This window comes from Lissotriton vulgaris, chromosome 1_1 (assembly GCF_964263255.1).
Source record: "Lissotriton vulgaris chromosome 1_1, aLisVul1.2, whole genome shotgun sequence".
Classification (NCBI taxonomy): domain Eukaryota; kingdom Metazoa; phylum Chordata; class Amphibia; order Caudata; family Salamandridae; genus Lissotriton; species Lissotriton vulgaris.
This window is the reverse complement of record NC_141685.1, coordinates 246,493,929-246,517,680: the sequence shown is the minus strand read 5'-3', so window position 1 is coordinate 246,517,680 and position 23,752 is coordinate 246,493,929. Positions and strand designations below refer to the sequence as shown.

The window sequence follows — 23,752 nt, the reverse complement described above, 5'->3', positions numbered from 1 at the left end:
TTAGAAAATTGTTGAGTTCCGCTTAGCAGAAGTGGGAAACATCACGGTATAGATTATTACTTTGAAAAAAAGTGTTTGATTGAGGCAATGCCTACAATTCTTGCCTTTTATTTGTTGCCTTTTCCTTGTGACGAGCGGATTTTTTCCCCATTGGCATCATATTATAATTAATCCTGTAAAGAGCCTTTTTCCTACTTTGTATTGCATGGTTTGCTTTTAATTTCCTCAGGGTACCTCATGTTAAGGCAGTTTTCCTGTGTTGCGTTAGATTGCCTTGTGTCTTAGCCTGTTTGGAATTGTCTTGCTTTTTGTGCTGAAATGTGAGGCATATATTACTTTGATTTATTTTCTGTTTGTTTCCCTTTGGGTGCCCTGCTTTTTTGTATGTTGCCTTAGTTTGCCATGTGTTGCTTTGTTTCAAGTCTTGTCGTAGGTTCTCTTGGGTTGTTTTACTGACCCCATTAGTTGTCTGTTTGCCGTGTCGCTTTATCAAGGCCTGCAATGCCTTAGGTTGCCCTGTGTTACCTTAGCTTGGCTTGTTGCCCCATATTTACAAGGACAGAAAAAGCCACCCTGCATGGCTTTTCCTGTCCTTGTAAATGTGGCCGTTTTACAAGCAGAGCTTTGCCATAGGTGCTGGTGAGTCGAACCGAAGAGTAGACAACCTGCCAGCGAATAGCTAATTAGCAATAATGATTTCTATAGTCACCTTCACTTCCATTTCATCCCTGATCCTCGATCGCCCGCATTCTATCCAACTAAATTACTCCTCTGTTTTTCACCGTTTTGTTCAGTCTCCTTAGAGAGTGTCAAAAATTGCAATGTCGACTATATTTCAAGTCGCCACAGCGGGGTATTGGGTAAAGTTTTCAATAAGCAATAATCGCGCCTCGGTTAAACCTCATTGGCTACGATACTGCCACTGCGCAAAGCTAAAGATCATACTGTGAATTACAGGCGCCCCCACCGAAGTATCTTATGTCACTAAGAGCAAGAAACCATGTACCAGTTTGAAGCATCAGTACAGCACTGTTGACTTACGGCTAGAAAATAATGAATGTTTTAGTGTTATTTCTGCAATTTTGATCAGCTCTTCGGCGCCAAACGTTTCCCTGCGACGCGCAGAGGACTCTGGGAAATTACATGGTAAGTAGCTGGTGAGACCGAGCCCTGCTCTGGTTCCGGTGTTCCGTGTTGGGGGCGGGGCTTGGTGCTGCTGGTGCATTGGAGGAATGGAAGCAGCAACGTCACAGCCACGAGGGGTCTAAATATGTATACCAAAGGAGGCGTGGAAATAATGTAGCGAAATAAAAACAATACTGTCATGTTTCGATAGAGCCTTTCCTGCGGGAGTGACGTGTCACGGAGCTGCTCTGTTGAACTTGCAGCATTTCAATCTCAGATTGAAGAGGTGCAATTGTGGCTTCATTGTTTTCTATTCATTTCTCCTCAAGATCGGAAATTCAAGGGATTCATTTTAACAAAATTGAAAATTATTAACCACTCAAGAGAAACAACTGGTTTGGACTGCAGCTTTTTTGGGGTCTGGGATTCGTGCTCGCTTCAGATACTTTAATTCAGGGATCTCCAATCAGCCCTCAGGAGCTACTGGCAGCTGGCTGGCACCCTTGAGCACCTTGCAGTCCAACATCTCCCTTGAGGCCTGTTTAAGCTCAACTTTATTGTTTCACTTCATATAAGGCCCTTTTGCATTGCTTGTTGCCCCCACCCAATCCAGCTGCTCCGATTGACTAAATTCAGCTGTGCCCTGGGCGAGGAGGGGTCCTGCGGGTGATGGCAATGCCAGAACCCAGCACAGGCCGCATTAGGCTGCCCACAGTCAACCACACTGCCTGCCTCTGCAGCTCGGCACAGAACTTCCATCCTGCACTACCAGTCCTGCAAAGTACCACGCATCAGGCGTTAGACTTACGCATTTTATGTGATCTGCATTACCACATTAAAATGCATTAATCACGCACTTTGAGCGCTGTGATCACCTGCATGCTGTGAGGGGTGAAGCAGGGTGGCATTGACTGTCTGAGCTGCATTTGATTACAGCAGCGCGCGTCCCCAGTGCAGTCTTGATTGTCCCTCCTCAATATAAAGAGGAGATGCATTTTCACAGTGTGTTCCATGTATGTTTAGGCATTGGCGAAGTTTACATACAGACTGCATGACAATGTACATTGTGACTGTTTGTGAGGAGATGCCTATTTGATGTGGGACAGTGGGCATTAATACTGCATCACGGATGTGAGGTTGTACTCGTATATTGTCATCTCACAGTTTTTTTCTCTGCTTTTATGGTGCATTTTCCCACATGACGCGTGGGAATTGCAGGGCTGTCGCTGGTTATCGCAGATTTTTGTATCGCGGTTTGGGACATCGCAGCTTTTTTCACGTTCGTGTTTCGCATTTTCTAGGTGTCGCATTAATTTTAACGTGCTCATTTGATGTGTTATCGTGAGACTATTGCATGGTACCGCCGTGTTGAGAAACGTTAACACAGCGTTATTTTCCCGTGATGTGAAAAGTTGCGTTAAGATAATTTTGCGATAATTATCACACGTTCTTGAGAATATCCCCCCTTGTGTTTTGATGCACAGCCCATTCTAGCCAGACAAGGCTTTGCATCCAAAAAGAACACCGCCTTAAAGTGGGCAATAACAAGAAGAAATGCTTTCATTTCTCCATGAAAACCACACATCGCATGCGAGCTAAACTTCACGGCACACATCCACAGCTTGGGATTCTTCTAGGATTGTCCAGACATAAACATTTGTACCGGAAGAGTATGCATACAGTATAAGTCCTATGCTTGACAGTGCACATTGGCCTCTGCAAGCTTTGCTTCACGCACAGCATCCTTTTAGAGCACCAGCAGGCCAGTCTTAGTAAATATTGCTCCGCACTGTGTTGTTCCCCTTGCATGGCACAGCAAATTTGGCTGCTGCATTGCATGAAAATTTGGTAAATATGCCCTTTTAAGTTACACTTTATCACCCCAATACCTCTACACAAGCAGCAGATTTACTACATTTTGAAGCAGCTCTGCAACATAGGTTGCTGCATTATGTTGTCGTAACACCGTGAGTCAGTACACAATTTTTTCCTCCTAAATGTTTGGCTATTAATTAATTTAATACACTGTCCAACTCAATCGACTAATACGATTATATGCCTGTATCAAGCATTTATATCAGGCCAATTAATTAGAACAACATTTCTTATCCACAGAGTTTGAATACTCATCAACTATCTTCAATTGATTGCTGGACTCTCTGTGCTGTTGATTTGATTCCTATGCACAAGGTAACTTTAAGTACCAATATGATTCACTGTCCTCTAGATATTCATTTTTTCAATATCGTGAATCTGTTACCCTTGCTTTTTCAGCATCTTTACTTTGGACGCCCCTGTTTAAGTTCTCCAAAGAGTATTGCCAATTTTCTTCGAGCAGCACCACTGACCCCTTTGGGAAGTGTCTGTTTCAGAAACATTATGTAAGCAAATAGCTCTTGCAACATGTTATTTACTTGTTACTATTGATTTTAGACATAGTCGCCACACCGACTTAATACGTTGTTTTAATGCATTTGATTATTAAAATTGTTTTTTGTCTGCCTTAAGAATAGAAATGTTCTTGATTAACTTTTCTAAACAAAACCAGGTTGTAATGCAATATTATTTCTTCACAGCTTTTTCCTAGGGTCATCAACTTTAATGCTCTAAACTCAAGTCCTGATGATGGTCTTATGAAATCATCCCCAAAAGACTGAAACGTCGACTACTGAGTCTAACTCTGCTTGTTATTAATCATTCACTTTTGATTTTCATTTATTTCTGATTTGAAATCATTGTGTTATTTTCTAGTTGTGTAGACTTCTTTTGAGATATATATTAGGAACATATAAGACGCTCCCTTTTATATCCCAAATGCATTTTTTTGTACCCTACTTGTACTGTTGACTTAACCTCTCTGCAACATAGAAAATAATAATCTTTTTGATACAAAAAACCTGGTTATTGTTATTATTGTTTCTCTTTCACCTCTTTAATGTGTTAGTGTGGTAACACTGTAGATGTGTGAAACTGTATTCAGCCACTAACTTATAGTAGCGTGGGTACCTTATCAGTAATCCCTTTCGTGCTGTAACTTAGATTTCTTAGCAAAATCCCTTGCTTGCCTCTTTTTCATAAACGTGTCAATTGCCCAAGCCTGCAAGGGTATATTGGGTTGCTCACCCCTTCACAATTTTAAACTGATCCAACACGCTTCTGATGTTCAAGGTGAAAAATGATAGAGCCATTGTCTCACACTTACTATCAATTTCTGGGTTTGAAACCACTATTTGGGGAGGGCTTAACTACTTTACTGGGAGGGTTGAGCCGCCTGGCACGTTTCCTGTGTCGCCCTCTTCAATAGGCTCAATGAAGACTTCTGTTACGGTTTCTGGGACACCTGTCCACTTGTTTCCTTCATCCTTTGGGGGTTTCACATCGATGATTTTGTCAATCTCCCGGTGCAGTCTCTGCAGCTCTTTCTGGAATGTTGGTCCAGTTACTCTGGGGTGCCCCAAGTCTTCTACATTGTTTTTGGTGTCCAGTCGATGGTGTAGTAGTATTGTGGTTGCTCAGCATGAGAATGAATAAGATTTGTCCGGTTTTAGAATCCCTCCTTCCTTTGTCTTGTCATCTTCCTGCTGGCTCTTTAACCTCTCCCACCATCTTCCTCTTTCTTCCTGTCTTACGGTTGTTCTGAATTTTCTGTTGTAGGTGGGTTTGGTCCTGCTTGTTCTGGTGCGTCTCTTTTCTTCCTTCTCCTTCTTGCACTTGTCCTTCCGGGTCTGGGATCTGATCATGCTCCATTCTTCTGGGGTTTCGTCTTCCCCTTCATTGCAGTCCTCTTTCAGTTTGTCCTTCTTCCCTTTCTTTCCCTTCTTCTTCTGCCTTCTTGCCTTTGATGCGGTCCCTGGTGTGTAATTCCTTCGTCAGCATCAGCTTCTGGCATCCGATCTGGCTCCTTCTAGTGTTCCGGGGGTGATGGAGGTCCTTTCGGTGCTCTTTCCCCATGGTCTGTTCCAGGCGAAGTCATTCTGCCGCAGTTGGTCCCACGGGTGGGCTTGTTGGTTCTGTATGGTGGTCCAGACTTGCCCCAAGTTCCTTTGCGATCTCGGGGCCCGATTCACTGAACTAACTTAAGACAAAATCCTAAACGTACTACTTTTGGTATTCACAGAAGTTAGGACTTTGTCTTAAGACAGACTTAAGACAGAATCCTAACTTAAGTCTGTCTTAAGTCTGTTTCAAGACAAAATCCTAACTTCTGTGAATACCAAAAGTAGTAAGTTTAGGATTTTGTCTTCAGTTAATTCTGTGAATCGGGCTCTCTGTCTTCTTGGGACTGGCTGGTGGTGGTGTTGTGACCAAGGGAACTATATAAATAAATAAATACAAATAATTTATGTTTCAATTAATTAAACTTGCTTTTCCAATAACAAGATGCCCCCTTGCTTCACACAGGAGACAGCAACAGTCCAGCCTTTTACCAAGTGTCACACAGTTAAAAATCAATAGAGAAGACTGCAGCAGATGTCACTCGTATCTAGGGTTGCCACCTTTCCAAGAGAAAAATACTGTTCATTTGTTGCTGTTTGAGGGGTCTGTAAAGGCCTGGACGTGATTCTAAATAGGACTATAAGCAATACTGTATGTATTAATTTGTAACATGACTGTTCTGTTTTTGTTTACTTTAACCCCTTCCATGCTGATGACGGCTGGGAGCCGTCATGGCACATAGTGCTCGTGTGCTGATGACGGCTCCCAGCCGTCATGACCACGCCCGCAATCGGAATGTGCTGCACAGAAGCGGAATTCCGGCCGCGGGCAAGGGGTTAATTATTAGCAATGGGTAATTGTAACAACTAAAGAACACATTTAACAGTGCTTTCTATTTATCTTTGGTATTTAAAGTATCTACAGATAAAGGCTACAAATATTGGCTTTAGGTGATTTTGCTTATTTTTGTACCAGCGGGGAAATCAAAATACCTGTGGTGCCAGTAGAAAACCAGTCAGGTGGAAACCGTACTCGCTTTGGAATTTTGCAGTCCCTTCTGAAATACTATTCCTGCTGTGAGCTCTGCTTATTCAGCGTTTTCAAGTATCACAGGTCAATCCTTAAGGGGCAGATCCAGCGCATGTTTTTGCCTAATATTATAGGACTGGCAGTGATGTGTGGAAAAAAAAAAAAAAGTTCCAGAATGCGAAGGAATAGTCCTTTGGTAATTCTCAAATGGACAAACGATGGCAGAACCTACTGGTTTTAGCTACGACAAAATATTTGAACCAAGATCTGTGCAAATTTGTTAAAAATTGTTGTTGTTGCGAAAATCATTCATACAGTCCTGCCAAGTACCACGCATCAGGCGTTAGACTAACGTATTTCAGTGCATTTCATTACACTGAAATGCATTGTCACGCTTATGCATGTGTCTCAGCTGTCACTTAAGCGCTGCAAACTGAGTGTGTGGCAGCTGATAGCGCGCCGCCCATGGCCTGTGCGCGCTGCTCTCGCACGCTTGGGAAGCTAGCTGCATAGCTAAGCTACGGGACTGGCTGGCTCACTACAATGTATCTATTATTTCCAGCCGCGCAGCTCTGAGAGTCACACAGCCGAGCCTGAAGTCACGAGGTAGTGTCCAAAGACTGCCAGAGCGGGGGGTTCATGAGAAAGGCGGCAGGCTACTGGTTTGCAGGCTGTAGCACCTGCCGCAATCTTGGCGCTCAGCTTACAGTGCTGTCTGCTGCTCACACCGTGCCGCCTGCACCGCTGCAATATTATCATCCTATTATGGCCGGCGAATTCCTATTACCGAGCCTAGGGCCAGGGAGAGAGTTGTCACGGAGTCATGACTGACCATGACAGCGATCAGTTACAGCGGCCACCGGACAGACAGAATGCAGTGAGGACACCTGGCAGCCAGGACTAAAAGTGAGCGGCAAACCCAAATGATTGCGGGTGGGGGTGGCTCCCGGCGTAAGCCTGCTGCCTTGCAGAGTCACTGACGCCTGTCACACTGGCTGCAGTGCTGCAACACTCAACACCAGTAAGTTGTAATGGCCACTGCCACCCACCCGGGTGTGTACTGGCAGTGTGTTAATAATAACACAAACTATTTCCAATGGTGCCAAAAAAACTATTTCCATCTGATTCCCTTTCTTTTAAGCCTCATTACGAACGTACTAGAAAAATACTTTCCTCAGACTCCAAGCACAGCAGCTGTCGCTCTTCAGTTTTTAAGTCGAGGCTACCGTCGCACTGCGAAGCATTGGGCGGAGCCGAAGATTTAATGTTGTGTAGTATGGGGGCTTGAACCCGCCCCTCTTCTCCATTGGCTGGCCTCGTAAATGCTGGCCAGCCATTGGAGAAGAGGGGCGTCACTCGGTTCTAGCCCCGGCTTGAGCAGATTCGGGGGCGTTTTTCTATCTTTTTTAAGCCCCGCCCCTTTCTAGTGGTGGGCGTTACACCCTCCCGCTCGCCGAGGTCCCAGTCTGACCTAAACACGCCCCTCAATCTAAAAAATTATGGGCGTTTCACCAAGCCATTTGTAAATGACCTCGGAGAAACATGGTGGTGTGGAGCGCTACTCTTTTGCCTTCCGAGATCGTAAGGCACGAGAGGAGCGCTCCACACCACCATGTTTCTCCGAGGTCATTCACAAATGGCTCGGAGAAATGCCCGTCATTTTCGGGGGGGGAGGGGTGGCGTCACCGCTGTTTGCATCCCCCCCCACCTCCTTGCCGTTCTTCATCTAGGATGCGGTGGCAGGCAGCTTGTTTGTAAAGCCCAACAACTGAAGGGAGGCGAGGGAGTCCCTCCCTCTGCCTTTTGTGTTTTCCCCCGTGGCCCTATGCGGCTTCAGTCCCCTCCCTTTTTCCCTTTGCTCTCTCCCCTCCTCCTCCTTCTGTCGGCTCGGTGAGGGAGGAGGGGGGGCAGGCTTGCTCGGGAAGGTGGCTTCTTTTTTTTCTCCCCCTTCCCTGAGACAGTGTGTGTGTATGGGAGGCCTCCGTTCCCCCACAGAGAGCCTGCACAGAACAGTAGCAGCCGCCCGCCCGAACATGTGAGGCAGCCACAGGAAGAGAGCTGTGAGCAGCCATTGTTCAGAGCTGAGGGAGAGCCCTGCAAACAAAGAGAGGGCTCCCCGCACCGTGCACTGCCACCCTCCTCGGGCGACTGAGCCCCGTTAGGCCTCGGCTGAAGCCTCCTCACAGCCTCTGCTTCTCTGATAGTCCAGTAGGCCACTGCTTCTGCCTTTGTAGTCTAAAAGCAGCAGTATATCTCTCAATTTACTTTAGGATTTTGTGTACTTCTTTTTTTGTGTGTGGGACTGAGAAAGCGACACATGTTTTAATTTTTATTTTCTGAGCGCTCCTATAGATTCAAGATCTAGATACTTTTTTTCCCTTAGGTGAGTGCCTTTGTGTTTATGTATCTATTTTATCCATAAAACCGACCCTGTATTTCTGCTGTTAACATTGTCCCCTATGCAACTGGAAGGAGCGTGAGGCTGGGTTTTGAAGGGATGCTGTGAAATTGCATGTGCTTTTTGTGTGCAGGGAGACCAGGGTCCACGTTAAACAAGACAGGAGTTCGCTCTTCCTTGGTTCAGATGCTAGTGGTATTTTTGTTGGGTGAGTGCGCGTTCCTGATAGCACTGGAGCGCCGGGTTGGCAGCTCCTGATAAGGGGGGAGAAGAGGTTTGTGTATGACGGGATGCTGCTGTCGTCTCCAAGCTTTAAAAGCCCGGAAATGGGAGCTGAAGCTCTCAGCCTTCGTTCGGCCCTTCTGACCCAGTTCAAGTGACTTGTGTGAGATGGTTTCAGGTAAAACAGCCACTACTGTTTTCCAGTCGTAGGCTTCTCTTTCGTTGCTATGCGACTGTTCATTTGAAAAAAACTAACTCATAGAGAATACTGGAAAGGTGATGTGCTGGTGGCATGATTCAGTGACCACTGCCTTCCTGTATTAGCCATTTAATTTGAACACCAACTGCATTTTTCAGTTTTTGTGCCAATCCGTTCCTCTTTCTAGGGACTGAGGGGCATATTACCAACGTTTAGCGATATTTACCGCTAACGATGCTTAGCAACACATTTTTTAACGCTAAGCATCGCCGGAAATTATCGCAGAGATAACTTGCTATTAGCAAGGTTTATCTCAATAGTGATAAAAATCCTCGCTCTAACTGCCAATTGAGAGATTATCGCTGAAAAACCAATGATAATCTCTTGAAGTTTGGAGTTAGCTTGATGATAGGGGCTCACAAATTTAGCCATGATATCCACCTTCCATAGGATATCATGGCTAAGTCAGGAAAATACCAGGGGCCTCATTTATGAGGCCTTGCGTCAGTTTTGCGCTGCAGATGCGTCACTTTTTGTGACGCATCGGCAGCGTAAAACATGCGCCTTGTTGCACCATATTTAAAAAGTGACGCATCTAGGTAGATGCGTCACTTTTTAAACCCCTGCGCCACATTATACCTGCGTCAGGTATAATGTATGCAGAGGGGGCGTTCACCCGCAAAAAGCCTCGTAATAGTGACGCAGTGAAATCTATGAGATTTCACTGCGTCACTTTTAGGACGCTGTTGCGTCAAAATCTTGCGCCTGCCTCACAGCAGGCGTAATACTGACGCAAGCCCTTTCACATGGGGCTTTCCCCATGTGAAAGGACGCATTGCTGGAGTTGCGTCACTTTTGTGACACACTCCCGCAATGCGTCACTTTTGCGCTTACAGATACGTCAGGAATACTGACGTATCTGTAACTCCTTGCGACATGATGCGTCATACATTAAATATGACGCATCATTGGTGTCGCAAGGAGTGCACAGTGAAAAGTGACGCATCGCTGTTTTCACGCGGCGATGCGTCACTTTTCATAAATAAGGCCCCAGGTGTAAAAAAAGCAGTGCTAACCGCGGTTAGCGCTGCTTTTTTTATCACTAACAGGGTTAGCGAAATCCTTGATAATAGGAGAAATGTCGCTTAACAACATTTCTCCTATTATTTTTCTCTGGAGCGCCCCCTTTGCATCTCATTAGGGATGCAAGGGGAAGCGTAGAGAAAAAGGGTGCTAACATGCGAATTTATGTGTTATCGCCCTGTTGCTGATAGGGAGATAATTTTATCTTTGCTTTCTTGGCTTTTAAAGCCAAAAAAGCAGAGATAAATCCCTTGATAATATGCCCCTGAGTTAACAAAAGACAGTGGTGCTGAGTCACAAACGCATTTCAGTACGTGAAGTAGTTGCCCAGGGGTGGTCTTTTATGTACTCTTGCATGTCTTTGTGAACGAGCCCAAACACCCAATGTCCTATTAGTACAATAGCAAAGAGACACACTCCTTACTGTTTGCACGAGCTTTATATGAATACTCCCTTAATGCTCCCATTTTACACCAATATTTGGGGCCCAGTTCTCAAAGGCACACGAGTACGTAATTTACGTGCTCGAAAAGTGACCAAGTGATTTGGCGCAAACATAGGAATATTTCTCCATCTGAACGGCATCCATCTCTGTTCGTGTTATCCTCAGACTTAGTTCTGAATAAAACAGGCATTAGACAAGAAAAGGCATGGAAATTAGTCAATTTCATGAAGTGGAACTATTCCTGCATGCTCTTGAAACAAGCATTTGTGTAGGTGCTATGTTACTAAAGCGCTTCGAACTCACGAGAGCCTGCAGGGTAGCTCAGTCGGGGGAGCGCCTGCTGCAGCGGTCTTTGTGTAAACTACATGTCAACATTGTGCAGCGGGGCAGGTTTGTCCAAGCCTTCCCTCCCCTCCTCCTGAGTTCAAAACAGTTGCCCCACTAAGATGGGTAATACTGTTATTGGAGGTACTGAACAGACCAATGTTTAACACTTTAAAACTCAAATTATTTTGAAAATTGTTGAGTTCCGCTTAGCAGAAGTGGGTAACATCACGGTATAGATTATTACTTTGAAAAAAAAATGTTTGATTGAGGCAATGCCTACAATTCTTGCCTTTTATTTGGTGCCTTTTCCTTGTGACGAGCGGATTTTTTCCCCATTGGCATCATATTATAATTAATCCTGTAAAGAGCCTTTTTCCTACTTTGTATTGCATGGTTTGCTTTTAATTTCCTCAGGGTACCTCATGTTAAGGCAGTTTTCCTGTGTTGCGTTAGATTGCCTTGTGTCTTAGCCTGTTTGGAATTGTCTTGCTTTTTGTGCTGAAATGTGAGGCATATATTACTTTGATTTATTTTCTGTTTGTTTCCCTTTGGGTGCCCTGCTTTTTTGTATGTTGCCTTAGTTTGCCATGTGTTGCTTTGTTTCAAGTCTTGGCGTAGGTTCTCTTGGGTTGTTTTACTGACCCCATTAGTAAGTCTGTTTGCCGTGTCGCTTTATCAAGGCCTGCAATGCCTTAGGTTGCCCTGTGTTACCTTAGCTTGGCTGGTTGCCCCATATTTACAAGGACAGAAAAAGCCACCGTGCATGGCTTTTCCTGTCCTTGTAAATGTGGCCCTTTTACAAGCAGAGCTTTGCCATAGGTGCTGGTGAGTCGAACCGAAGAGTAGACAACCTGCCAGCGAATAGCTAGTTAGCAATAATGATTTCTATAGTCACCTTCACTTCCATTTCAGCTCTGATCCTCGATCGCCCGCATTCTATCCAACTAATTTACTCTTCTGTTTTTCACCGTTTTGTTCAGTCTCCTTAGAGACTGTCAAAAATTGCAATGTCGACTATATTTCAAGTCGCCACAGCGGGGTATTGGGTAAAGTTTTCAATAAGCAATAATCGCGCCTCGGTTAAACCTCATTGGCTACGATACTGCCACTGCGCAAAGCTAAAGAACATATTGTGAATTACAGGCGCCCTCGCCGAAGTATCTTATTTCACTAAGAGCAAGAAACCATGTACCAGTTTGAAGCATCAGTACAGCACTGTTGACTTACGGCTAGAAAATAATGAATGTTTTAGTGTTATTTCTGCAATTTTGATCAGCTCTTCGGCGCCAAACGTTTCCCTGCGACGCGCAGAGGACTCTGGGAAATTGCATGGTAAGTAGCTCGTGAGACCGAGCCCTGCTCTGGTTCCGGTGTTTCGTGTTGGGGGCGGGGCTTGGTGCTGCTGGTGCATTGGAGGAATGGAAGCAGCAACGTCACAGCCACGAGGGGTCTAAATATGTATACCAAAGGAGGCGTGGAAATAATGTAGCGAAATAAAAACAATACTGTCATGTTTCGATAGAGCCTTTACTGCGGGAGTGACGTGTCACGGAGCTGCTCTGTTGAACTTGCAGCATTTCAATCTCAGATTGAAGAGGTGCAATTGTGGCTTCATTGTTTTCTATTCATTTCTCCTCAAGATCGGAAATTCAAGGGATTCAGTTTAACAAAATTGAAAATTATTAACCACTCAAGAGAAACAACTGTTTTAGACTGCAGCTTTTTTGGGGTCTGGGATTCGTGCTCGCTTCAGATACTTTAATTCAGGGATCTCCAACCAGCCCTCAGGAGCTACTGGCAGCTGGCTGGCACCCTTGAGCAGCTTGCAGTCCAACATCTCCCTTGAGGCCTGTTTAAGCTCAACTTTATTGTTTCACTTCATATAAGGCCCTTTTGCAGTGCTTGCTGCCTCACCCAAACCAGCCGCTCCCATTGGCTGAATTCAGCTGAGCCCTGGGCGAGGAGGGGTCCTGCGGGTGATGGCAATGCCAGAACCCAGCACAGGCCGCATGAGGCTGCCCACACTCAACCACACAGCCTGCCTCTGCAGCTCGGCACAGAACTTCCATCCTGCACTACCAGTCCTGCAAAGTACCACGCATCAGGCGTTAGACTTACGCATTTTATGTGATCTGCATTACCACATTAAAATGCATTAATCACGCACTTTGAGCGCTGTGATCACCTGCATGCTGTGAGGGGTGAAGCAGGGTGGCATTGACTGTCTGAGCTGCATTTGATTACAGCAGCGCGCGTCCCCAGTGCTTTGCTGAATGAGGGGCAGCCGTCCCCAGGGCTGCAGCTCAGAAGAGATGCCAGGTGCATTGTGAGCCCCAGAGACGGCCTGCGGCACGTAAAGCCTGCCACTGGATGCTGCTGTGTGAGTCTTCTTGTGCGCAGCAGATACACTGTGTGCAGTCAGTGCTACTGGCCCGAGTCATGTCTGCACTGTTTTTAATAAATATAAAATATTATCACTCAGATTGCCTGACACCCTAATTGTACCTGAACTCGTCTGCCTTCGGTTTTGGGTTTGGCTGGTGGCTGACGGGCAGGTTCACAGCAAGAGTCTTATTTTCAATTTACTGCCTGCCCGGTTTAGGCCTCAGAAGTTGCTGCTGCAGTCCGGGGTCTGAGTGAATGTGTTCCACCTCCTGCATACACATGCTGCTGTACAGCCTCTTCTCGTGGCCGCCCCCTGGGGTTGTGTCCGATCACAGACGTTGCGACTCTGAGAGCAGGAACCATTCATTTCCAAATCAGTTTCATGTGTCTATTTATTTATTGCAGTTTTACATAGCACTGACTTTACCCAAAGTTGTCAGAGCGCTTTAAAATAGAACCAAGTAAGTTGCGTAAGTAGAGTTACACACTAACAAGTTACACATACAATCAGGATAATTAAAACAAAATAAAGGTGGCAAAATTAGGTTAATACAGGTAAAGAATACATATTTACAAAGTTGAGCTCATGTGAATGCCAAGCGGCCTTGAGGGTCATGAAATGGGTTGAATTATTCCAAAGCCACCAAAATCACCTGCGGTGTACCCCAAGGATCATCCCTCAGCCCGACCCTCTTCAACATCTACATGACACCGCTCGCAAACATCGTCCGATCACACGAGCTCAACATTGTCTCATACACCGACGACACCCAGCTGATCCTCTCCCTCACCAAAGACCCTGCCACCGCCAAAACCAACTTCCACGCAGGGATGAAGGCTGTCTCCGAATGGATGAAGAGCAGCCGCCTGAAACTGAACTCAGACAAGACGGAGGTCCTCATCCTCAGCTCCGCCCCTCCCACCTGGGACGACTCCTGGTGACCGGCCTCACTGTGAACCGCGCCAATATCCACCGACCACGCATGCAACATGGGGTTCATCCTGGACTCTTCTCTGTCAATGACCCAACAAGTCAACGCTGTCTCCTCCTCCTGCTTTAACACCCGCCGTATGCTTCGCAAAATCTACCAATGGATCCCCTCCGAAACCAGAAGGATGGTCACCCAGGCCCTTGTCACCAGCACGATGGACTACGGCAACGCCCTCTATGCAGGAAATACGACCAAACTCCAGAAAAGAATCCAACACATACAAAACGCCTCCACACGCCTCATCCTCGACATCCCCCGCCACAGCCACATCACTGCCCACGTGAAGGGCCTGCACTGACTCCTTGTCAAATAGAGGATCACCTTCAAGCTCCTCACCCACGCTCACAAAGCACTCCACTACACTGGACCAGCATACCTCAACATGAGACTCACCTTCTACACACCCAACCGTCAGCTCCGCTCTGCCGACCTCGCCCTCGCCACCATCCCTTGCATCAACCGAACAACCACCGGTGGCAGATCCTTCTCCCAAGTCGCCGCCAAGACCTGGAACGCCCTCCCCATCCACCTTCGACAGACCCAGGCCCTGCTGACCTTCAGGAGACTCCTCAAGACCTGGCTGTTCAATCAGTAGCTGCTCCCTCCACAGCGCCTTGAGACCCTCACAGGTGAGTAGCACGCTTTACAAATGTCTGATTGATTGATTGATTGATTGATTGATTTCTGGAAGTATGTAGAAGTCATTAGCTGAGTGTGCGACTTCATTACGAAGTCGATTCAGAAAAGGGGGTGGTGATGAACAGAGTGTCTGAATTAAGCAGACCACTCTTACCCAGTCCAAAGATCAGGGCTTGATCCATCACCGTTATTTAGCTCACTGCACCATCCCAGCTCAGAACCTGGCTATATGCAAATCAGTCTGTCCCTGGCCCAGTGCATCATGTGAACAGGGCAGACTAAACTACCAAGCCAATTCTTCACCAGAAAGGAGACAAGCTTCCGGGGACCGGTTTCTGGCATTTCAGCCGTCGTCGGCCCGGCTTGCTTGAATCCTGATGGTGCAGTGAGCAAGGGACTCATGTCTGAGTATACCCTGCCACACCTATAGTGGCCAAAAACGATTCAGAAAAGGGGGTGGTGATGAACAGAGTGTCTGAATTAAGCAGACCACTCTTACCCAGTCCAAAGATCAGGGCTTGATCCATCACCATTATTTAGCTCACTGCACCATCCCAGCTCAGAACCTGGCTGTTGGACTTGGCCTTTTTCCCCCAAAATTTTTCGCTTTTGACCCCCTTATCTAGGATGTCTCCCCCATGGGATTAAACCTTTATAGGCCATGAGTGGTGTGAGACACATTGTTGAAAATGTAATTACATGTAATAATGTGAGCTCTTGTAAAATCCCCCATTTTAAAACTGCACCTGACTGAAATGTAGTGTTTTTAAAATGGATGCCATGGCCCTGGGTTTTGCCACTGGACTGCCATAGGTCCACGGACTAGATAATATTACCCAGCTATCCCTAGCTTTTGGAGAGAAGCCTGGCACCCAGGGTGCTCAACCCCTCCCCTTGAGCCAGTGTGAACCAGTTATCCCCAACATTCCGGAAGGTGCTGGCTCTGTGAGGGAGGGGGGTATAAATAGGGGGAAGTGCCACCAGAAAGTCAGTCAGCGCTGGGACAAGGAAGAGAGGGGACCTGCTGTGAGGTGCTACCGCCACATGGGGCTGTGAGCTGGGCCCTGCACCCCTATAAACCCCCCCCCCCTCTGCTGTCCCCATGGGCCCCTGACAAGGGAGGGCCCCTATCCAGGTCACTGACGCTATTTGACCGGGTACCAAGCCAGCGCTGTGTGAAGAAGCGCCCAGGAGGTGAGGAGTGTGCCCCTGAGGTGGACTGTGGGACTGTTCACCCCCCTGTGAGGTGTGCTGCCAGGTGCTGTGCTGCAATAGCGCTGTTTTGGGGAGGTTGATGCCCCCAAGGAAGCTGTGGCCCCTTTGGAAGCGCTGGGCTGTGAGGTGCCTATGTCGAAGGGCTGTGGACAGCTGACTGGCGTAAACTGCAGTATCGCCCCCTAAGCGCTGGGAGTCTAAAGACTGTTGCTGCCTGTGGAGCTGCCTGGGGAGGATTGTGCCCCCAAGGGACGGTGCCCTGTGATTGGTGTGGCCCCCGAAGTGCTGTTGGCCCTGAGGACTGTGTGGGCTGAGGGAGGAGCTGTCCTCCGAGAAAAGCGCCCCCTTTTTCTGTGGAGAAAAGCAACAGATAAATAATTAATTAAAAGGGAGCCTACCCCTTATTGCCGCCGATATCACCGCCGCAGCCCGAGGAGGGGTGGCGCTGCCTTGCGCCGGTCGTAAATTGGTGAAAATCACCACGCGGCCCGGCGCCGCCTTTAAGGGACCCCCACAGTTGTGGATACCGTTGCGGCGGCCCCCGGTGTGAGGAGGGGGCTGCCGAAATGCAGGAAGGGCTGCGCTAGGCCCTGAGGCCGTCAGGTTCCCCCATCACATGACGGGGGCCCGGCCGCGTCATTGGCCAGCCCCCGCCGCGCACTGATTGGCCTGCGCGGCCGTGACCTGTGAAGGCCGCGCAGGGATTGGCTATCGGCCGGGAAGGCCGGGAGAAGGGGAATCGAAGCCCCGGGTCCCCGTGAGGTAGGAGGGGGACCCGGGTGAAGCGACCGGAGCGGGTGCCCACCCCTTCGGTCAGTGCCCCACGCTGGAGGGAGGAGCCGACGAGAAGCCCTGGGTCCCCGTGAAGGAGGGGGACCCAGGTGAAGGGTTGGTCCGGGCCCCCATGACTGAGAGGGAGCCCCGATTACTAACGACCGGAACGGGAGGCCACCCCGCCGGTCTGTGCCCGGGTGAGGACGGAGAGCCGCCCAACAGACTGCCCCGCCTGCAGGACTCGGTGTGAAGGGGGAGCCCTGCCATCGGGAGAGAGGAGGGGGCATCGAGGCACGCTGTCGGTGCCTGCCCCCCCCACAGAAGAGCGCCCTAGCGCCGTGCTGGTCCAAGGAGCCTGAAGGGAGGGGGCCGCAAGGCACTCTGTCGGTGCCTGGCCCCTCCGCTGTGGAGGTCCGCACTCGCCCACGTTAGGAGGAGAACCCAGTGATTGCTACCCTGCCTGCCGCATCCTTAAAGGTCCGGGTGACTCCCGGAGGGAAAAAGGACTACAGCCACGAGGGAGCCGTGGGAGACAGCAAAGTCCGGGCCCCAAGGCAAATGGTAGGTGCCTGCCCTATCCCCATGGAGGCCCTGGTCTGCTGGTGAGTGGGGCTTTGATTAACCTGTGTGGAGGTCTGGGCACAGGGTCGGTGCTCGCCCCAGGACTAGTGCTAACCCCTGGAAACTGTACTGAGTTTCATTGGCCCTATTGGTCCCCTTTCTAAGCCTCTAAACTGGGCCGGGACATTACTGAGGCCCCCCCGGGATTGGTACAGGGACAAGTTAACCCCCAACTAGGCGTTAGGCCCTGCAGAGTGAAGGGCGGGGTAACTCAGCCTGTTTGTTAATGGCTGGATGATCCCTGAGTCCTGCAATGTTTATTCGCCAGGTTTATTTCTGATTAGGATGCTGGTTGCCCTATGGTAACGCAGCGTTTCATGTTACCTGTCCAGGTGTGATGCGCTTCTGCGCCTAGTGTTATTGTCTGCTGATTATCCTGCTAAGAAGAGTGCGCCACCGTCAGGCTTAAACCAGGGTGATATGGTATCTGGATATATCCCTAGTGAATCTCTTGCAGGGGCGGGCGTCCTGAAATGCATGGTGATGCCTAGTTGATTAACTGCTTACACCTGATGGTTGATGTTATACTTTTGGGCACCACAGTACAGGTGCATGTGTCTCTCCTTACAGGATGGCCTGGTATGCCCCCTATGCTGATCTGAAGAGTTATTTCAGGCCCCTGTTCGTGCTCCAGGTTTATGAGCTATTGTACTGATCTATTCCAGGTGTTCCTGTATAATGTATACTGTGATAACCTGTTGTTATTCCCTTACAGGGGTGGGGATTGGCGTTATAACGCATGAAGTGTATTTATGCATAATGTTGGGTTTTGCAATTACAGTCTACCCCCGAGGATGAGAGCCTGAGTTGGCGCCGCCAGATTGGCCCCAGGCCTAGTGTTCAGTTAACCATCCTTTTTCCTTTCAGCATGGACTATGGACTCAACCCTTTGTATCTCTTCTGGGCGCCATATCGTCAAACTCCACCTTGAGCCCTCAAAGCTTTCTTTGGAGGTCTCATCTTGCATCTTTCGCTTGTTCTTGGAGCCATCGCCTCCCCATTCTCATCCCGCCTCATTTTTAGATTCCACCTTGGAGCTCTCACACTTGCTTTCTAATCTGTGTCTCTCTTCAGTTCTCACATTCCACCAGGGGCCTCCTATCTCATCACTCTGTGTGTGTGTGTGGCTCTGTGTGTGTGTGTGGCTCTGTGTGTGTGTGTGTATGGCTCTGTTGTTGTGGCTCTCTCGGTGTGTGTGTGTGGCTCTCTGTGTGTGTGTGTGGCTCTGTGTGTGTGTGAGTGGCTCTCTGTGTGTGTGTGTGTGTGTGGCTCTGTGTGTGTGTGTGGTTGGCTCTGTGTGTGTGTGTGTGTGTGTGTGTGTGTGGCTCTGTGTGTGTGTGGCTCTGTGTGTGTGTGTTTGTGCGGCTCTGTGTGTGTGTGTGGCTCTGTGTGTGTGTGGCTGTGTGTGTATGTGTGTGTGTATGTGGCTCTCTGCATGTGCGTCTGGCTCTGTGTGTGTGTGTGGCTCTGTGTAGGTGTGTGTGTGTGTGTGTGGCTCTGTGTCCGCCAATATTCTCTACTACTCTCTAATGCTCACCTATTGCCATTGTAAATGACAATGCCATTTATGTTTTTTTTAAAACAAAACATTTTAAAAATGCAATTTGCAGTGCCAATAGCTCTAACTTTAACAAAGCCGAGACTATTGCATTGTAAATGCTTGTTGTTTCCTGCTTTTCAGTTTAGTATGCTTTTCTGTTTAGTCTGCGTTGTCCATGAGTGGGCAAAACTGTTACGGTACTGTTTACAGCCGCTCTGTCCCATAACATGGCCGCCGTCGTCCGTAGGTTTTCTGCCTCAATGTCCCATCCTATCATGGCGCCTGTTCTCTGCTGGTGCACCACAACACGTACTTGTTTCTGTGGGCCGCAGGTGTTGTGGGATGGCTGATGACACCCAGCCAGCTACCAAAATGAAAGACTGCTGTGGACTGTAAGACTTCCAGTAAAGAGTAATTTCCAATATATAAAGACTTGTGCTTTGTCCTGTGTAACATATAATCCGGTTAAGCCAGTACAAATCACGGACTATAAATCCCAGGATGCATGGTAGACAACCGTTTCCCGGGTGGAATCCCTCAAAAGGACAACCATATTTATATACCCAGTTATTTTGACACACAAAAGAGCGACCCAACATGTGTTTGAAAATGATTAAATCCCGGAGTCGTGACTGTGAGCGCGATCCTCCGTAAAGATCACATTTCAGATCTGTGCCAAAGATGGAACAGACCACGGTAGGCTCACCCCGTGGCGACAGGCCGCCAAGCTTTCTTTTTCCCAGCATTCAATGGTCATTTGCATATCACGCAGTGTTGTTTACCGTGAATTATAATGAAAGTTCAGCTGAAGACCACAAATTTCTTTAAGCATGCTCATGATTTTTCTAAACGCACTCGGCGTTGTATTTATATGACATTTAAATGACATTTTGTACTCGCGCTAACAGACATAGAGCTAGCCGTCAGCCAGAGTGTTTTACCAAGAGCATTGTTGTAAAAAGGGTTTCTGCCGTGAGTGGCACACAGGGAGCTGCGGGGCAACCCGGAGCTCTTTGTGCGGAATCGATATCAAGAGATTTCGGAAACATAATTTTTGTGAACGGGGCTGCTGGTGACCGACTGTCCGTGCGCCCCAATCATACTGTTAATGAAAGATCAAAGCTGCCACCTGGCAAAATCTCGGAAAGGTGGGGATGACCGATAAACTTATATATGAGTTATTCTTTTAAGATGATTAAAAGTTTATCCCCGAATTAATAAAGCCTTGATAGGGTTCTGGGATGGTGCTATTAAAAATCATCTAACGCCGAAATTATTTATCCCTTAGCTTTACACACTTCAAACAGTAATTACAAATAAACTAATTACAACTGTAATTACAATTCTTTTCATGTATCATGCCTGGCCCTTCCCAGAATCTTAAAAGGTGAACATATCAATGCTAGTATTTTTCTCTTGGGAATGTGGGAACTTTAGGCCCTGTGCCAGCACAAACTGGCACATGACATGGTATGTACTTTTCAGCTAGCTGGTGCTGCGAACGACCGTTGGCCGACGCAGCCCCACCCGGTGCGGAACGTTCGAAGCAGCTGATAGAGCGAGCTGCAGAAAATATTTTATTCTGACTTGTGGATACAATTCCCCATAACATTAACTGATTAATTAATGCACTGTTGCATGATTTATTTTATGAATCCAACCTAGATTAAGTTTGCACCACACATGAACACGCGGGAAACTAATTACATGTGCTCTTGTCGCATTTGCAAGTCTGTTTTTGTAACACATTATTAATATTGTCCTGTTTGTTATGTCTGTCCTATTGTCTTTGTCACTATTAATATGCAGCTGACCATTAATGGCATGTGCTTTTATATGTGCTTATATGTATGTCCTATGTTGTGTTTGTCTGTCTGTGTATCATTTAATCATCTTTTTACTCTTTCAGAAACATAAAGCTGGATTACATGAAGAATGGTAGATATTTTATGTGCTGCTTTATTTGTTTGCTTCTGCTAGTTGTCATTTATTAATGGGTTAATTACTAGCAGGGAAAGGGTGGGTAACAGAAGGATTTGTTTTACCTGAATTAATTATTCTTTTGTGTTTGTTTAAATAATAGTTTTCTGAAAAAGTGACGCAAGCTGAAAGTGGCGCAGGGACGCAAGCAAAAAGTGGCGCAGAAAATTGACGCCCTTCTAGAAAAGGCCTGCAGATGTTGAAAGCCACATGAGAGACCCATATTTTGAAGTGAATGATAAACTTCTATTTTGAAAACATTAGAAAATGAACTGCTAAAGACAACTCTGTGGAGTGGGTTTGGATGTGCCACGAAAGCTCAGAACGGTCTGGCTCAAGGCTAAAAGGAAGAGACGTGACAAGATTTTGTATTGCTTGAACATTTTTGCTACAAATTGTAGCGGACTAAGGAACTGTCGCCAGGATTCTGTGCATGAACAATGACTCTGTGTAAAGCCTGGTCTCGTGGTGGAAGATGTCACAGTTTACTGTGGCGTGAGGTGATTCAGCCAATGGAGAGCCAGAATTCAGCTGTTGGAATGTGAAAAATAGTTAGCTCAGCTTATTTTAGGGTATAAGAATAGGCGTTAGCTGCAAACTTTTGGCTTACGCTCTTGATTCCAGAAGGACGTGTTCTGCTGTCCGATGATTACACGTAAGAAATGTAACTTTTTAAGACTATGTTTTCAGGCGATGAGGGTAGAGACAGAATAGTTAGTTAGGTTTTGGAAATGCTCTTTTCACTTATTTCTGCTAATTAATAATATTATCTTGAATTAAACTCTCTTTATAAAATGCTGAATAAAACTTACTTATGACTTTTTCTAATGCTTGCTTAATAAAGTTCCAAACCTAAGTTTTTCTAAATATGTTTTAATAAACTTTTTAAAAATGACAAGCTGGTTTTGTTTTTTGATAAGAGTTCAATTACAACATATAGTATCCATTCAACTCACTCTCTATGTTTATGGGCCTGGTATTGATTGGTAAGTGTGATAGTGGATTGTGTCATCATTTATAAAGAATTTTAGTTTCTAGGCTCCATCACAGCTAAGGTGTTCATTTCACAAAAAAACAGTTTATGCTGCTTGGCATTGCTTAGCGTCAAGGGGGCGTTACTGGGGTATTACTTGGATGGATAAACCTTTGGGCCATATTCTCAAAGACTCATCGCCGAGTTAGAGGCACTTTATTGCAGCCATAATGGCGATAAATGTATTGCCCTATTTACAAGCTGGCAGCCGCAAAAATCATCGCCACAGATGACACCAGCAACTAACGCTAATGATATGCAGAGTAGGCGTTCCTGTGCAAAAAGCTGAGACAACACCACTTCGCAACATTCTCAACGACCAGCCAGATTGACGATAAGATCCCCAAAAATGCAATAAGGTGCGTTAGCAGCAGTGATTTAACACCTGCTCTTACCTGGTGTAAAGTCGGACGACAACCTGCACCATAAAAGGGAGCCCAGCCTAGAGCCACACCTGAAGAACAACAGATGCCCAGAGCAACTGAACAGGCAGGCTGGACACCCAAGAGGGCCACAACACCCACCGCCATAATCCCCATGACCGCCGCCAACACCCCCGCCCCCTCACCCCCCCGGACTACCACAGAGGCAGCGCAGACACAGACAGCAGACCTTCAGAAAACGCACCAGCTCCCCAGACTTAACACCAGAGGATGTCAATGCCCACTACAGGCTCAAAGGACAACCATCCTCTGCCTCCTGACCATCATTGCCCACAGGCTGACGGTACCAATACAGCAGACAACCAACATCCCTCCGCAGACAAAGCTGCTGGCTGTGCTGAATCTGTTGGCCTCTGGTACCTTCCAACCAATAATCATCAGAGCCGGAGGAGTCTCACAGCCAGCCCTATCAAAGTTCCCCACACCTGTCTTGGATGCCATAATCAGCTTGGTACCCCAGCACCTTCACTTGCCCCACACTGCGTAGGAACAGCTGAAGACCAAGCAAGACTTTTATGCCACAGCTGGCTTCCTGCACGTGTTAGGGGCAATTGACTGCACACATGTCCTACTTGTGCCCCCTGCCGACACTGTACACAATTACCGCAACAGAAAGCACACACATTCTATCAATGTAAAGGTAATAGTGGACCACCAGAGACTCTTCACCAATGTTGTCGCCAACTACCCAGGCAGTGTGCATGATTCCTCCATCTTCCGACAGTCAATCATCAACCAGCCCTTTGAGGCTGGCAGCTACGGAAATGCATTGCTCGTTAGTAAGTACCAAATGAACACACCACACATCCCAACTCCACAATCATGCAACTCACAACTCTGGCAATGCACACGTTACAAACTCACATACAACATGCCAAACAACATGCCCACCTACCAGACATGACAGCACAACTTACTGCACGCCATCCGCAAACACCATCAGCTGATCCGCGCCACCAAGAAGATGGCACTCAAAGAACGACTGGACAACAACACCCACGACAGCAAGGAACTCTTCAGCATTGTCAAAGAGTTCTCCAACCCCAGCGCCGGAAACAACAACATCACTCCCTCGCAAGACCTCTGCAACTCACTCGCCTCGTTCTTCCACCGCAAGATCGCCGACATGCACAACAGCTTCGACGCACAGACCACGCACCCTACCACCGAACTAACGCCCGCCACCACCACCCTCTGCAACTGGACCTCGATCAGCACCAAAGACACCACCCGCACGATGAACTCCATCCACTCCAGATCACCAACCGGCCCATGCCCACACCACGTCTTCAACAAAGCCGACGCCTGCCATTTTCGCTGCTGGGAAATTGTTTGGCACCTGATCCTTCCATCTTATATTATAAAA

General features: G+C 47.3%; 3 non-coding genes across 3 annotated transcripts; 1 reads left to right on the top strand and 2 right to left on the bottom strand.

Annotated features, from left to right (window-relative positions):
• Window positions 1-794: 794 nt before the first annotated feature.
• On the bottom strand, window positions 795-934 carry LOC147746445 (U4 spliceosomal RNA). The gene has a single exon (XR_015300472.1). It is a non-coding gene; the product is annotated as a U4 spliceosomal RNA (small nuclear RNA).
• Window positions 935-11,744: 10,810 nt separating this feature from the next.
• On the bottom strand, window positions 11,745-11,884 carry LOC147746444 (U4 spliceosomal RNA). The gene has a single exon (XR_015300462.1). It is a non-coding gene; the product is annotated as a U4 spliceosomal RNA (small nuclear RNA).
• Window positions 11,885-19,886: 8,002 nt separating this feature from the next.
• LOC147746443 (U11 spliceosomal RNA) lies at window positions 19,887-20,026 on the top strand. Its single transcript, XR_015300252.1, has one exon. It is a non-coding gene; the product is annotated as a U11 spliceosomal RNA (small nuclear RNA).
• Window positions 20,027-23,752: the final 3,726 nt, after the last annotated feature.